Genomic DNA, 13,045 nt, shown 5'->3' on the forward strand with positions numbered 1-13,045 from the left:
GTGGGAAATGGCTTGTGCAGACACCCCACACAGAACACCAACAGTTGGGGGGGGGGTTTAAAATGCTATTTCTGTATGCTCCTGTACGAGGGTGGTGGATTCACCTGTAGCTGTTCCTTCGCGGCTTAAGCCTCTGACTAAGAGGAAGGAGGGAAGGGTTCCATGCCCTGGCCTCCTCTTCCTGCTGCTGCACTTAGCAGCTTGCTCAACTTGCTTGTGCACTGTCACCCCGTCACTGAGGCCGAGACGCATCCTCATGGGGCTCCCTGCGCCTGGAGAGCTGGTTCCCTTACCACCCGCCTTCCCATTGCGTGCTCGGTAGGCTGGCCAAACTGTTGCTGCAACCAATCCGGTTAGAGAGCCTTTTATAAAAAGCAAGGAAGGCTGTGCTGAACTTCTGGTTTCAGTGAAGGGGAATATAGGATAATAATCACTAATTTATTATTTATTATATTTAATCCTAGGCTTCCTTCAGGTGAAGGTGTGGGTTTTCGCTTTTGGGGTGGCCAGAGTCTGTTCACAGCACCGGGTCTGAATGTTCCTGTGGCTTGCTGCTGTATGCATTTTTACAGCTGAGCGATCATTCCTGCCTCCTGGACACACTGGGAATGAAGTGTCTGTTGGATGAACAGCTTTCTTAAGACTTCCATCCATCTTGCTCACATTTCTCTGCAAGTTAATTGTAACAGTTGTTCTGGCTGACAAGCAGAAGGAATGTAGCAGGCAACAGCAGAGGGGAAGCGGGTGATGGATGTGCTTTTGATTTTCATGGGGGAGGCAGAGTCCTGACTTTGATCTTGAAGGAATGACTGGCAACAGACCGAGTCTGTCAGAGTGACCCTGTGAGAAAAGGCCCCCTACCCATCAGATCCATTTCTGCTTCAGTCCAGGCCACAAGAATGTTGCCATCACCAGAGAACAGAAGTTAAAAAAAGAGCTGTTTGTAGGGCACATGATTTTTAGATGGCTCAAGCTAGCAAGTCAAGCTACGTAAGAATCCTTACTGACCATTCTGGCCTGGCAAGATTATGTATTACTATTATTCATTTGTTAAATATGTGCATTGCTTCAACTTACACATACATAAAGAATTAATAAATAGAAAAAACAAAATTAATATTAACCATAATCAGGACAATAAAGCAAATGATACCAAAACATCATCAAAAAACTACAAGCCATATATATTAAGATGCTAAACAGAAAAAAGGATCTCAAGGTCAAGGTCTTTTCTCACTAATACCTGAGTGCAGGACACAGAATACTCAAGTTGCGACAACCCAGATTCAGGCTAGATATCAGGAAAAGTTCTCTCCCCGTCAGAGCAATACGGCAGTGGAACCAGCTGCCTGGAGAGGTGCTGGGCTCTCCCACACCAGAGACATTCAAAAAGAAACTGGGCAGCCACCTGAGTGGGATGGTGTGATCTGGAGTCCTGCAACAGCAGGGGGTTCTTGCTCTCTTCCAGCTCTCCTATTCTATGATTCTATCTTAACGCCAAAAGAGAGGAGACCAATTGCAGTTCTTCGGGGAACAGCTTCCCTAGTTCAGCAGCAACACAGCCTGTTCATACAGCCTCTGCAGGTCATGGCACCCTCAAAAGAGCCTCCCCTACAGAACGTCAGTAATATAATGGAAATAAAATACAAAACTGTCCATCCACAATACAAGAACTGGGCCACCACTAATGTCCAAACACTTGGGAAAGTAAGTTGATCTTTACCTGGTTTCAAATTTATTACAGTGTCAGAGCAAGATGAAATTCCCTGGGACAAGCATTAGACAAATGCAGGGCAGAGAAATGCAAAGCCCCTTCCAGACCTGCCCCTCCACAGGCTTCTCTGAAAGGAAATACAAAGAAATGGGGCTGCGCAGCCAATCACCACTGGGGCAAATAGGCTTCACACAGGGCAACCAGAGCAGCAGCAGCTTCCTAAAAACACAGGCGTGATCCTGGTTCGAGACATGCTTCGTTCTGCATCCTGTCTCCTGCAGCTGAGCATGACAGGCAAAATACCCAGTTACCTGGCCACCCTGACACACTCAGAGTTGGCCTCTGGATGTGCAGATGCCATGTTTAATTAGGTTATGACTGAGAAAACAAAGTAGGCTGTTCTCAGACATAAGCAAAACTGCAAAATCCACTGTCAGCAACTATATTGGGAAACTAAACATGCAGAAAATACTGGGCAAAATCTCTCTATCAGGCTAGGTGTTACAAAAAGTAGGATGGGGGAATGGCTGACTTGATGTCGACATCATGAGGTTGCCCTAGATAAAACAGAGAAAGGAGAGATGTTGTGCAGTGACACCCAGGCCATGTGCAAACATTAACTCCCCTATTTTTAGAATCTTTTTTTTTGTAAAATCAAGTTTCTCTCCATCTATTAGGGGAAACACACAAATGTCCTGGAAGGCAGAAGCAAAAGTGAGAGTCACTGTGGTGTAGCGCTTACAGGTGCAGCTCTGGAACTTTTATTATAACTAAATCTGAAGGGAAGTCTTTCAGTGAGAAACAGCTCCATCCTTCTCCTAAATATACCCAATTCCATCCTATATTGTGTCTTATCAAAGCCAGAAGGAACTGGGAAACTCTTTTGGAGGCAGAGAGGAGGCAATACAATCCTTACTGTGGTATGTTCCCCGCAGTGGCAGCAAGAGGACATTGTATGTATTCATTATGGCATTTCTATGTGAGAGCCAAATTCAGCCCCCATCCCGAACAATTCTTATCTGCCTTCTGCCAAGAGCTGGCCTAATCCGGTCTATCTCACTCTCCTAAACACACCTGAGAAGGCCAGAAAAAGACTGGGTGGGATGTGATAAGATTTTGACTTCCTTGGGACTGAACAAAACATGTTTGGAAGATTTTCTTCCATGTTATGCTAGGAAACTGAGACCATCCACCCCATTCTTCCCATCTGAGCAGATAACTCATGCTAAGATACATAAACAGACTGAGCTCTTCTCTTGAAAAGTGAATTGTAAAAGTTTTTGAACTGTTCTCTTTACTGAAGTGTGTGTGTGCTAGGGGAGGGAGTGATCCTAAATACTTCAGTCTCACCTTTTAAGACCTGGCAACCCCCTCTGCAAATCCAGCCACTGGCCATGATAATTAGGAATTGTGGTTGGGCATGTCTCGGGTGTGCGAAAGCAGCTTGGGGAAAGCTGAGTTACCATCTCCCTTTCCTACTGGTGCATCTTTCTTCCTTTTGGGAAGTTCTTTCATGCATGTTATTTTACTGTTGCTCAATATCCAACAGATCAGGTATTTGGCAGTCAGAAACAAATACCTGTCACAGTGACACACACACACATTCTGCGCATTAGTGCATCAGTGTACCAAAGTTTGGTATTATATATTTTACACTGTGAGCCTTCCTAAAGCGCACTTGTTGCAGACTGAATGGACTCGTTTGTGCTGAGGCTACAGGGAATGAAGGTAAGGGGGGAGCTGGGCTTTGATTCAGTTTGGTCTGCTCCTGTGCCTTTAAAACCACCGTTTTGATGGGGTGAAAGCAGAAGGAGACACATGCGGTGCTATGAAAAACAGAGGTATGGGGGCTAGTTAGGAGGCTAGCAATGCTGTCTGGGCCTGGCTATAATTAGACACACTGGGTGGACATGATCCCTGTACCCAACACACCATTAACTCTGACCCCAGATCGGCAAGCCCAGAGGGGGCTGTCTGCTTCCCACCTAGAGGAATAAGACATGAGCAATGCTGTTCCCCCCACCCCCCAGGAGAATAATCCTGCTCCCCCAGGCTTAATTGCCAGATATTATTTTTTACAGCAAGGTACAGTGCTGATCTAAGAGAGTTCCTTTGCGAAACATGGTGCCTTCTTCTGCCACGCTAAAAGACACGTTTCCTAATCCTTGGCATGTGGCACAGGCTTTTCTCCCAGGCAGCAGGTAGTGTGCCACCTTCCTTTCTGTGTGGCTTCAAGGATGAGTAAAGCGGCAGAGTCCCTCGGAGGGAAATGCAAAAGCAACGAGAGTGCTTGGCTGTGAAGACCTCATCCAGGCTAGTCTTTTGAGTGAAGGAGACGTCTCTCCTTTGAGAGTCCGTGCACAAGCTGGTAAGAAGTGAACTGTGCAGAAGAGGGCCGCCTCCCCAAAGCTGCCCCTTGAAAAGTGTCAGACGCACGCACATGCACCACCTGAAGGCGCCTATTGCTTCCCAACTGTATGTTTCTTTGTGAAATGCAGATCTGGCAACCCGAGACACCAGGAACCATCACAAATGCCTTGGCAGCTACCCAGCTCATCCTCCCTTTTAATCCCTTGCCAGCAGGCCCGGCTGGGGATGGGCCAGGGAAGCCAGATTTCAACCTCAAGCATGCAAATTGCAGCCTCTTCCTTCTGCTAGCCCAGCTACCCCCATTCTCTGTTCCATGAATATGAAGTGCTTGGATAGTTCAGTACCTAAGCAGGTTAGCTGCCTGGGGCTGATCTGCATCAGCAGGATTTTCACTATCGGTGACCCGTGACGGAGTTAAAGAGGTTCCTCTGAGTATGCGCAGAGTGCATCTTTTCTTGATCAGTGACCACAGCTGCGTATCAACCTCTGTCCTCCAGATTTAACCTACCTTACCAGGTTGCTGTGAATTAAAATGTGGTGGAAGCAAATTATCTAAGCTGGTCTGAGTTCCTTGCAGGAGGAAAAACAGCAGGAGATACATATTGTGAGGCAAGGTTTTCTGACAGAGCTTGCTTCCAAAAGAAACATCCAGTCTCAGAAGACAAACAGAAATGAATCTGGCCCAGGGGTTGTGGGGAACACTTCCAGGAAGCGCTCCTTAAATAAGACCTTCCTTTCTGAGAGTGCAGGGCTTCTCCATGTTCCTATTTAGACTGCTGATACTACAGGGACACATTAGTATTGCTGATGTTCTATTACGGCCATGACATAGTATCTGGGGGTGCAGAAACGCAGGCCCTGGGGCCAAACCTGACACTCCTGGGATCTCAGTCTGGCCCTCCAGCCTACCCAGATGGCCATGCCCCTCCCCGCCCCGCTCCAACTGTCAATGATTTGATGGTCTCCTGGCTTTTGTGCAGTTTCCTTCACCCTCCATTCTAAAATGTCTGAAATGCTTAATTGCTGGCAGGAAGGTATTTAAGATACAATACACTGGGAATGCAGACTCCACACATTTTGTTTCCAGCTCCAACCAACACAGGAAGGAGGCCCTTGAAAACTTATCTGAAATGGAATTTTGCCCTTGGTTTAACTGGTTGATTAACCGATCAAAGATGAATTCCTGTGTGTGCACATACTTGGGAGCAGTCTCTGGTGAATGCTGATGGCCTTAAATTTCAAAAGACGTAACCATAAAACATCAATCAGTTGACTGGCTGACTGGGGCAAACGTTTGAATCCATAGGTCTGCAAGTGTTGGGCATAACTGTGTTGATTTTTAAGCTGTACTTCGGTGCTGCTGTGTTACAATAATACTGCTTACAGAATAACAGTAATTATAAAAAAGAAAAAGAAGAAAAGCAAGAGTAAGTGATATGTTTTGCTTACTCAGTTTTAAATTGATCTCTCTCTTCTGTAAGTCAAAATGGTACCTACACTGACGTGATGTTAAACTGTAGACTTTAATCAAAGCACTGATCAGTTAATCCCTTAAAAGGCAGATGGGTAACCAAATACAAACTTTACGAGTGGTTGACAGCTCTGGTTTTTAATTATTTGTATATGAGTGATGAATCTTAATGTCTTGTTTTGTGGTGTTTGGCTGCCATGTGGAAGAGGGAGGCAGTGTGGTGTGCTGCTAAGTTGGCGAAACATGTTAAAAAAGAGACAGGAAGACTTCTCCAAAGGGCAAGGGCTGTGGGTTCACAAGGCACAAGGCTCAGCACCTGCTTTTTAGTCCCACTTGGAAAGAGGTTCCTTTACCAGCAGCTGCTGTAATCCTGGTCTTTCCGAGGTTCAGCACTGTGAGACCTAGTTCCTGGCACCTGCTTGGAGCAGGAATCCCCCAGGCTCTTTTGCAGAAGAAACAACACATCTGGGAGACGCATGTATCCCCTGCCTCATCTAGGGCACTTCATCCATATCAAGAGTCTCCCACATCTGGCAGGGAGTCAAGAATATGAGCCCAAGAGGCCCTTTTTGCATGCATACTTCAGGTATCTAACGCGGATGTGCCTGCTCATGCCGATTCCTTGATTAGCCTGGGTGTGTTACACCAGTGAAAATGCTAATTGCATCATAGATGCTCAGAATCCTAGGGTTGGAAGGGGCCAAGGAGGCCACTGGGTCCAACTCCCTGCTGGTGCAGGACACCTGGTCATAGCATCCCACTCAGATGACTGTCCAGTTTTGCCTTTAATGTCTCTGGTGTGAGAGAGCCCATGACCTTTCTTGGCAAGTGGTTCCACTGTTGTATTGCTCTGACAGTGAGGAAGTTTTTCCTGGTGTCTATCGTGAATCTAGTATGCTGTAGTTTAAATTAATTGTTCCACATCCTACACTCAAGGATGAATGAGAAGAGGTTCTTTCCTTTCTCTTTGTGACAGCCTTTGACATACTTGTAGAGTGCTATCATATCCCCCCGAAGTCTTCTCTTCTTGAGGCTGAACATGCCCAGATCTCTTAGCCTCTCGTCATAGGGCTTAGTTTGCAGACCCTGGATCATCTTTGTTGCCCTCCTCTGAACCCTCTCTAGTTTTTCTGCATCTTTTAAAAACCTGGATGCCCATAACTGAGCACAGTATTGCAGGTGAGGTCTGACTAGTGCAGAGTAAAGGGGAACGAGTACCTCTCTTGTTCTGGAAGTTCTGCTTCTACTATTTATGCATTTCAAAATAGTGTTTGCCCTTTTTTGAAGCTGCATTGCTGGCTCATATTTAGTGCCATTGTTTCTAGAGAGCAGGTTTAAGCAGGAAGTTGAGCATAGAGAACCCTGTACGCATGGTTATTGCCATGCTGCTGTAGATAAAGCAAGCCTGCTTGTTACAAGATGGATTCTGATCTGCATGCACCTAGTAAGGTAAAAGCCATAGACCTCGGTGCACAAGTATGTAGATCCATAATCACATAACACAAGTACCATATTCAGATTCTGGTTTCCTGAGTGCTAAGGTTTAGTTGCAAAGCATGCTTCCAGTACTCAAGGCTGCAGAGATGAGCAAAAAAACGTGAAGAGCCGGGGCTGCCTGCCGCAAGGAAGAAGTCAGGGGCTTCAGGGCACTAGCTGCCTGCCTTTGCGACCCTCTTGCTTGAGCCTGAAGATGGAGCCAAGTTTTCAACATGTTTAAATAGCTGCTCATTTTTAACTGCAACTTTGTTTTTACTAGTTATGTTACTTTGGGGCTCTTGCGTTTACTGTTATATCAATTTTGGTATTTCTTCTGGGAAAGGGTTGACAAACTTTGCAAACAATAATAAACAATGCATGAAGAGAGCACCTCTGAATGCCATCGACATGCTCAAGGCTTTACAAAGCAGCAGCCAGCAAAGAGGATCCTGTCTGGGGCAGCACTGGAGCTTCTCCCCAGCTCAGTGTAGCCACAGAGCGCCCCGCGGCCCATGCTTTGGCTTTTAGAGCTCAGCACTCTGCTTGTTTTCTTTTGACTCAGTTACTGGAGGAACCACGCTCCATGAGACGACCCTTTGCTTGGGTTCTTCTTCAGCACATTCTGCTGTGGAATGTGGTATTCCTGGGCTTGGCATTTGTCGTGCTCCAGTATGATGCACTGTCTCCATTTCAGGAGCTGGCTATGCATTTTTCTTTGCTAATTAGTATCTCTGCAGTGCTGCTGTATCCTTCTGGCTGTCTTGGCCACCACCTTCTGGGGAAACGACCCTGGCAATCCCTCTTAATGGCAAGTTTTGGCAAGGCCAGTATGCAGCTTTTTGCTGCCTGAGGCAGAAACCTTGGCAGATCACCCTCCCCATTGCTGCTCCTTTCCGTCAGGAAATACAAGGCATGATCCATGGGCAGTCTCTTGCATACCAGCCAAGTTAAGGATTAACATACCACCTCCAAGCATTCTGACCACAGTCCTGCAGGATGGGCCACTAGGATTAACCTCATTTTAAGGATGTGGGTGTCAGACTGAATTTAACAAAACTGCTTGTTCAGGATCATTTGCAGGTCCTCCTGCAGAGCCTAATGCACGGGTGGAGAATCTCTTTCAGGCTGAAGGCCAAATTTGATTTTGGAAAAGCTTGTGAGGAACTGCATTCCAGTGGTGGGTGGGGCTAAAAGCCAAATGGGTGGGGCAAAACGTGCAAGTATATTGTTGCTTAAATGCTTTACTGTCTTAGGAGTGACATCTGGCCTGCGAATTAAGAAACCTACCAAGTGGTCAGTAGCTGGGGAAAAAGGAGCAGGGCCAGGAAAAGGAGGTGTGTCCATTTGGTAAATGTAGGAGACCCAACTAGGACCAAACTTCTGTATGAATGCACCTGACTGCCAAAGTCATCACTGGGAGGGCCTGCTTTGCATCCCCTCCCACCTCGTGGTGGTATTGGGAAGTGCACAGGTGGTGAGAAGGCTTTTTCTCTTGTGCCACCAAGATTGTGGGTCTCTATGCTGAAGGGTGTCTGCATGGCTCCCTTCTGGCTTGCCCTGTTCCAGGCTGGAAGGAACATCTTGATTCCAGTTTTGATGTCTCACTTGAATGGATTGTGTTATGTTTGAATGGGATTTCTGTGAGGAGTCCTGTAACTTTTTAAAATGATTATGGCTCTGCTGATGTTGGCTATTGTGCTTGCATTGTTGCTATTTCTGTGGAATGCTCCAAGCCCCCTCGAATGGAAAAGCGAAATAAAAAGGTCTGCCTTGAGATCAGGTCTTCCAGTCTCCTAAACGTGGCCAGAGGACTGGCTCCAGAGGTGGCTGAATCTCAAGCTGTCAGGACTGTCCTCCCACATCCTTCCCCTGACAGCTTAATCCAGAGGCTGATGGGGCAGTGAGTGTTTTGGGCCCTCAACCCCTGAACTTCCTGCTTGTGTTGCTAAGGCCAGTCTCCAGGGCTGTGCTGAAAAGGAAGTGCCGAGATCATCAGGTCCAAACGATAATGCAGACTGTCCACTCACTGCCGGTCTTGGCTCAGTGCCATGGTGGGAACGAGTTCTCCCATTCAGACCTAAAGCCCCTTCAGCTTTGACTGCTTTGTCAGCTTGACAAAAACAGGAGGCTGGCTTAATGCAGGATCCCTCAGCCTTCCCTGTCCGTTCTCTGCAATCCTCCCGCAGTGTTTTCCTCCAGACTACCACCACCACGGGGGCAGGGGTCATTGCCTCTGTCTGGGTAGCCTCCTCTCGCTGCTACTACCTTCTGAAGAATGCCTAGTCCTACAGTGGTGAATATAGGCACGTGCCCCACAGAACGCAGCCCTCTGCACATTTAACCAGGGTTGCTCCCCAGTGAAGCGGTAGCACGGACACCCGGGATAACTCTCTTAGGGAGCTCTTCACTGTCCATCACTTTCCTGTATGTTAGGGAGGACTTGAAGTTTCTCGCCTGATGTTATGCAAACTATTGCATGTCTGCTGGCATGGAAGGGCATAAAGAAATTACATTTGTGCCTATAATAATGGGACAGGGGACTATGCACCACATTTCTTTTTCGGTGGCTAAGAGAGTAACTAAATGCTGTTGCGTTGTGTGTGTCAGACCACCTCAGGCTACTGGATCTCTCTTCTGGAACTGCAGTGTTTGCTTTCGACTACTGACACCAAAGCAAGGGAAAAAAATGCCGGGAGACGCTGGCGTGCCACTTCCCTTGGTTCCCTTCCCAACAGTCTCTGCCCTGCCCAGCACCTGCAGGGCCTTGCTGAGATCCTCGCCATGCGACACCGAGCGCTTCCTGTTGACTCATGCCAGGCTTGTCTGGCCGTCTCATCCTTTGTTCCGCTCTACCCCACTGCCTCTGCTGCCTCACTGGGCTCCTCTGGCAAAGAGACGGACAACAGAAGCGGAGTCCACCTCATTTAGCCCTTGGAACTTGACACACCTCAGTAAGGAATGTGGGCAGCATTCTTGGCCTGTGCGCACACGAGGGAGGGAGGCTGTGCAGAGGGGGGTGCAGAGCTTCACAGCATGGGATAAAAATGACATCGCCTTCATCCTCCCACTTGTGTGGTGTTTTCCCCCAACTGAGGTTTCCTCAGCGTCGGGCACCGGTATAATTTTACATGGCTATGCAATCATTACTTAAAGCAGGCAGCTTTCTTTATCCTTCAGGCCAAGGCAAGATAGATTTTAAAAAACAAAAATAAAAAACCCTGAAATGTGGAGGAGAGGCAGAGGAAACCTGAAGGTACATTTTTCCATTTTGCTTTAACTGCCAAAAAAAGAACCCTGGCACCTTGCAGAAAAGACACAGGGATGGAGGCAGAGTCAAGCGTTTGCAGTTTTTCACCAGCTCACTGTGCCTGTTGGATTTCCCATGTTAATGACACTGGAGCGCCACTAACTAAAAAAAAGCGAGAGCCATTTATCCATGTGGCCACTACCCTTCCTGCAGAAGAGCCAACCTCTCTGCTCCTTCTCATGCCGTAGGAATCCTTTCTGTGGCTGGCAACTATGAGACAACCTGCAGGCTTCCCACTTGCTCAACAAGCCTCACCCCACAAAGGAAGCATTCTTAGCCCTTGAGACTTTTTCAGTGACTTCTGATGAGTTTGTGGAATGGTTTGCCAATCCAAAAAAGAAAAATAAGCCCCGGTAATTAACATGTAATTGGAAATGTTAATAAGAAATAAAATGAATGCTTCAGGGTCTTATGGTTTTAAATTATATAGCGCTGGCTTACTGGCCTTTTAGCAACTAAGGCATTATATGAATGCTAATCATTAGTAATGATTCTACACACACACACACACACACACACACTTTAATGTTTCCTGATGTACACCCCTAAACCTAATATAGGGCAAAGGTTCCACTGAAAAGAGGGGGGATTTGAAAAAGCCTTCTTTGAGTAGCTTTTCCTGCACAGCTCATCATTTCTGCCCCTTCTGAACACCTTCCATCCATCAAAATCATGCCAGGACACTTGGTTTTCCGAACCCTAACCCTACCCTGGTGCACACCCATAACCCTAATATAGGGCTAAAGTTCCACTGAAAAGGGGGGGAATTTGAAAAAGCCTTCCTTGAGTAGCTTTTTCTGCACAGCTCATCATTTCTGCCCCTTCTGAACACCTTCCAACCATCAAAATCATACTAGGACACCTTATTTTCCTTGTCCGAAATGAGCCTTGCAGGGAGAGAAAATTACTATAACCTTCTGAGCTGAGGATCCAAATCCCATTTGCAAGAATCCAGACCGGGATTTGGGGGTCTTTGCCCACAGCCCTAGCACTCACACCAGGGAATCCAGCCAAGTGGATGGAGTCCAGTGCCTCCTGTCATCTGGGATTAAGATTATGGGGCCAAGATGAAGGCAGGCCAAGGCCTCAACACCTGCTGAGCCCAGCCAGGAAACCAGCTGTTTGCTTCCCTGGCTTGTTTGGGCCACTCTGACGGTTCATACCAAACCATTTCAAAGCCAGTCTGAAAGCAGCAGAGCAGCAATCTGGGTTGACCCCCCGCCTCCCATCCCCCATCAAGGCATCACTCCCATTTTTCTATTCCAGAGATCAGGAAGGAAGCATTGAGTTCCGCCACTACCAGAGCAGGAAGTACTGGCGGGAGCAAGCGGCACATTCCAGCCAGGTCACAGTCCGCATCAACCTTCTTTGCAATGCTGCAGCCCAAATGCTTGGTTTTTTAAAAGACTCTTCCCATCCTGCTTTCTTTGGCCCATATTAAGTTTCCTAATAGCAGTTCCCAATAATAATAATATGTTGAACCATAAAAGCAGAACAATTAAAACTAGACACTGAAGCAGGAAACAAAGTGCAATTTAGCCAGAGGGATGTTGGATGTTAGTTGCTGTATCCTGGTACGGAGCAAGGGAGGCTTCCTAGGGTGGGTGTGAATTCCACCGCCATGGGACCAGCATTGAAAAGACCCTGTCTACACCTTCCATATCTCTGGGGGCACCTTCGCAGAACATTTAATTGCACCAGTAAGCATTCCCCCACCCTGGGAATTGCCCAGGAATTGGAGGGCAGAATGGAAGCATTCCCTGCCTTCTGTGGTAGCCCAGAAAAAGAGCCATTGCAGGGAGCTTGCTTTCTCCTACTTGCCAGCTCCAGCTGACAAATGCCATGCTAGGAATTCAGAAAGAGGGGGAAATGATGCTTGAGCCTTCTCCATCAGTCAAAAAGCTACCAATTGCTATTCAGGTAGGAACACCTGCACAAGACAACCAGCTTGGCCCAAACTGGATGGAAAATTTGTTCTTGCCTTGCTGATCTGATCTCCCTCCTCCACCCTTTTCTTCTGCTTCCCTGCTCTTTTGGGGCTTGTCTTTTTCATTTGTAAGCCTCATGATCTAGCTTAGTGAAGTCACTATTTCTTAGCCTACCTTGCAAGTTTCAGCCCCAGCAGGTCTGATTTTCAATACTGGACCTTACCCCTGGATCTTGCACAAGAGCAGTAGTAGAGGAATGTGCCTCTGAGCCCATACAACATTCCTTTCTCACTCTTACAACACAGCCAAGAATAGGGAAGCCCTTGTATTCACCTGATCCAGAATCGGTGCAAAATTTAAAAAAAAAAAACATACTTGTGACCCTATTCAGGAAGTTAGAGGGATAAAAATCCACTGTGATAATGGGAGTCCAACAAGAACAGCACCATTTTGCCAACATTAGCCCCCGGTTAGCCATTTGTGGCGGGCTGACATCCATCTACCTTTCCTGAAACACAAAAGCCATACATCTCTGGAAAGAACACATTTGCCCCAGCTCTGATTCTATAAGCTCAACACAGGAAAATTTGCATTGTAGTTAATGCTCAGCACTGCCTTTAATGTCTGTGTGAGCCCATGAGACATGTCTTTGATGGGGAGGGGCAGGTGGGAGGGTATGATGTGCATGTGAAAAGGTGGGAGGGGCAGGGCCTCTGCACCAGCCTCGTCCATCTTCTCAGCAACTCCTTCGGCCCTCCAGTGGGGCTGCTGCTTTGTGG

This window comes from Varanus komodoensis, unplaced genomic scaffold, assembly GCF_004798865.1.
Source record: "Varanus komodoensis strain SLA01 unplaced genomic scaffold, ASM479886v1 scaffold116, whole genome shotgun sequence".
NCBI lineage: Eukaryota > Metazoa > Chordata > Lepidosauria > Squamata > Varanidae > Varanus > Varanus komodoensis.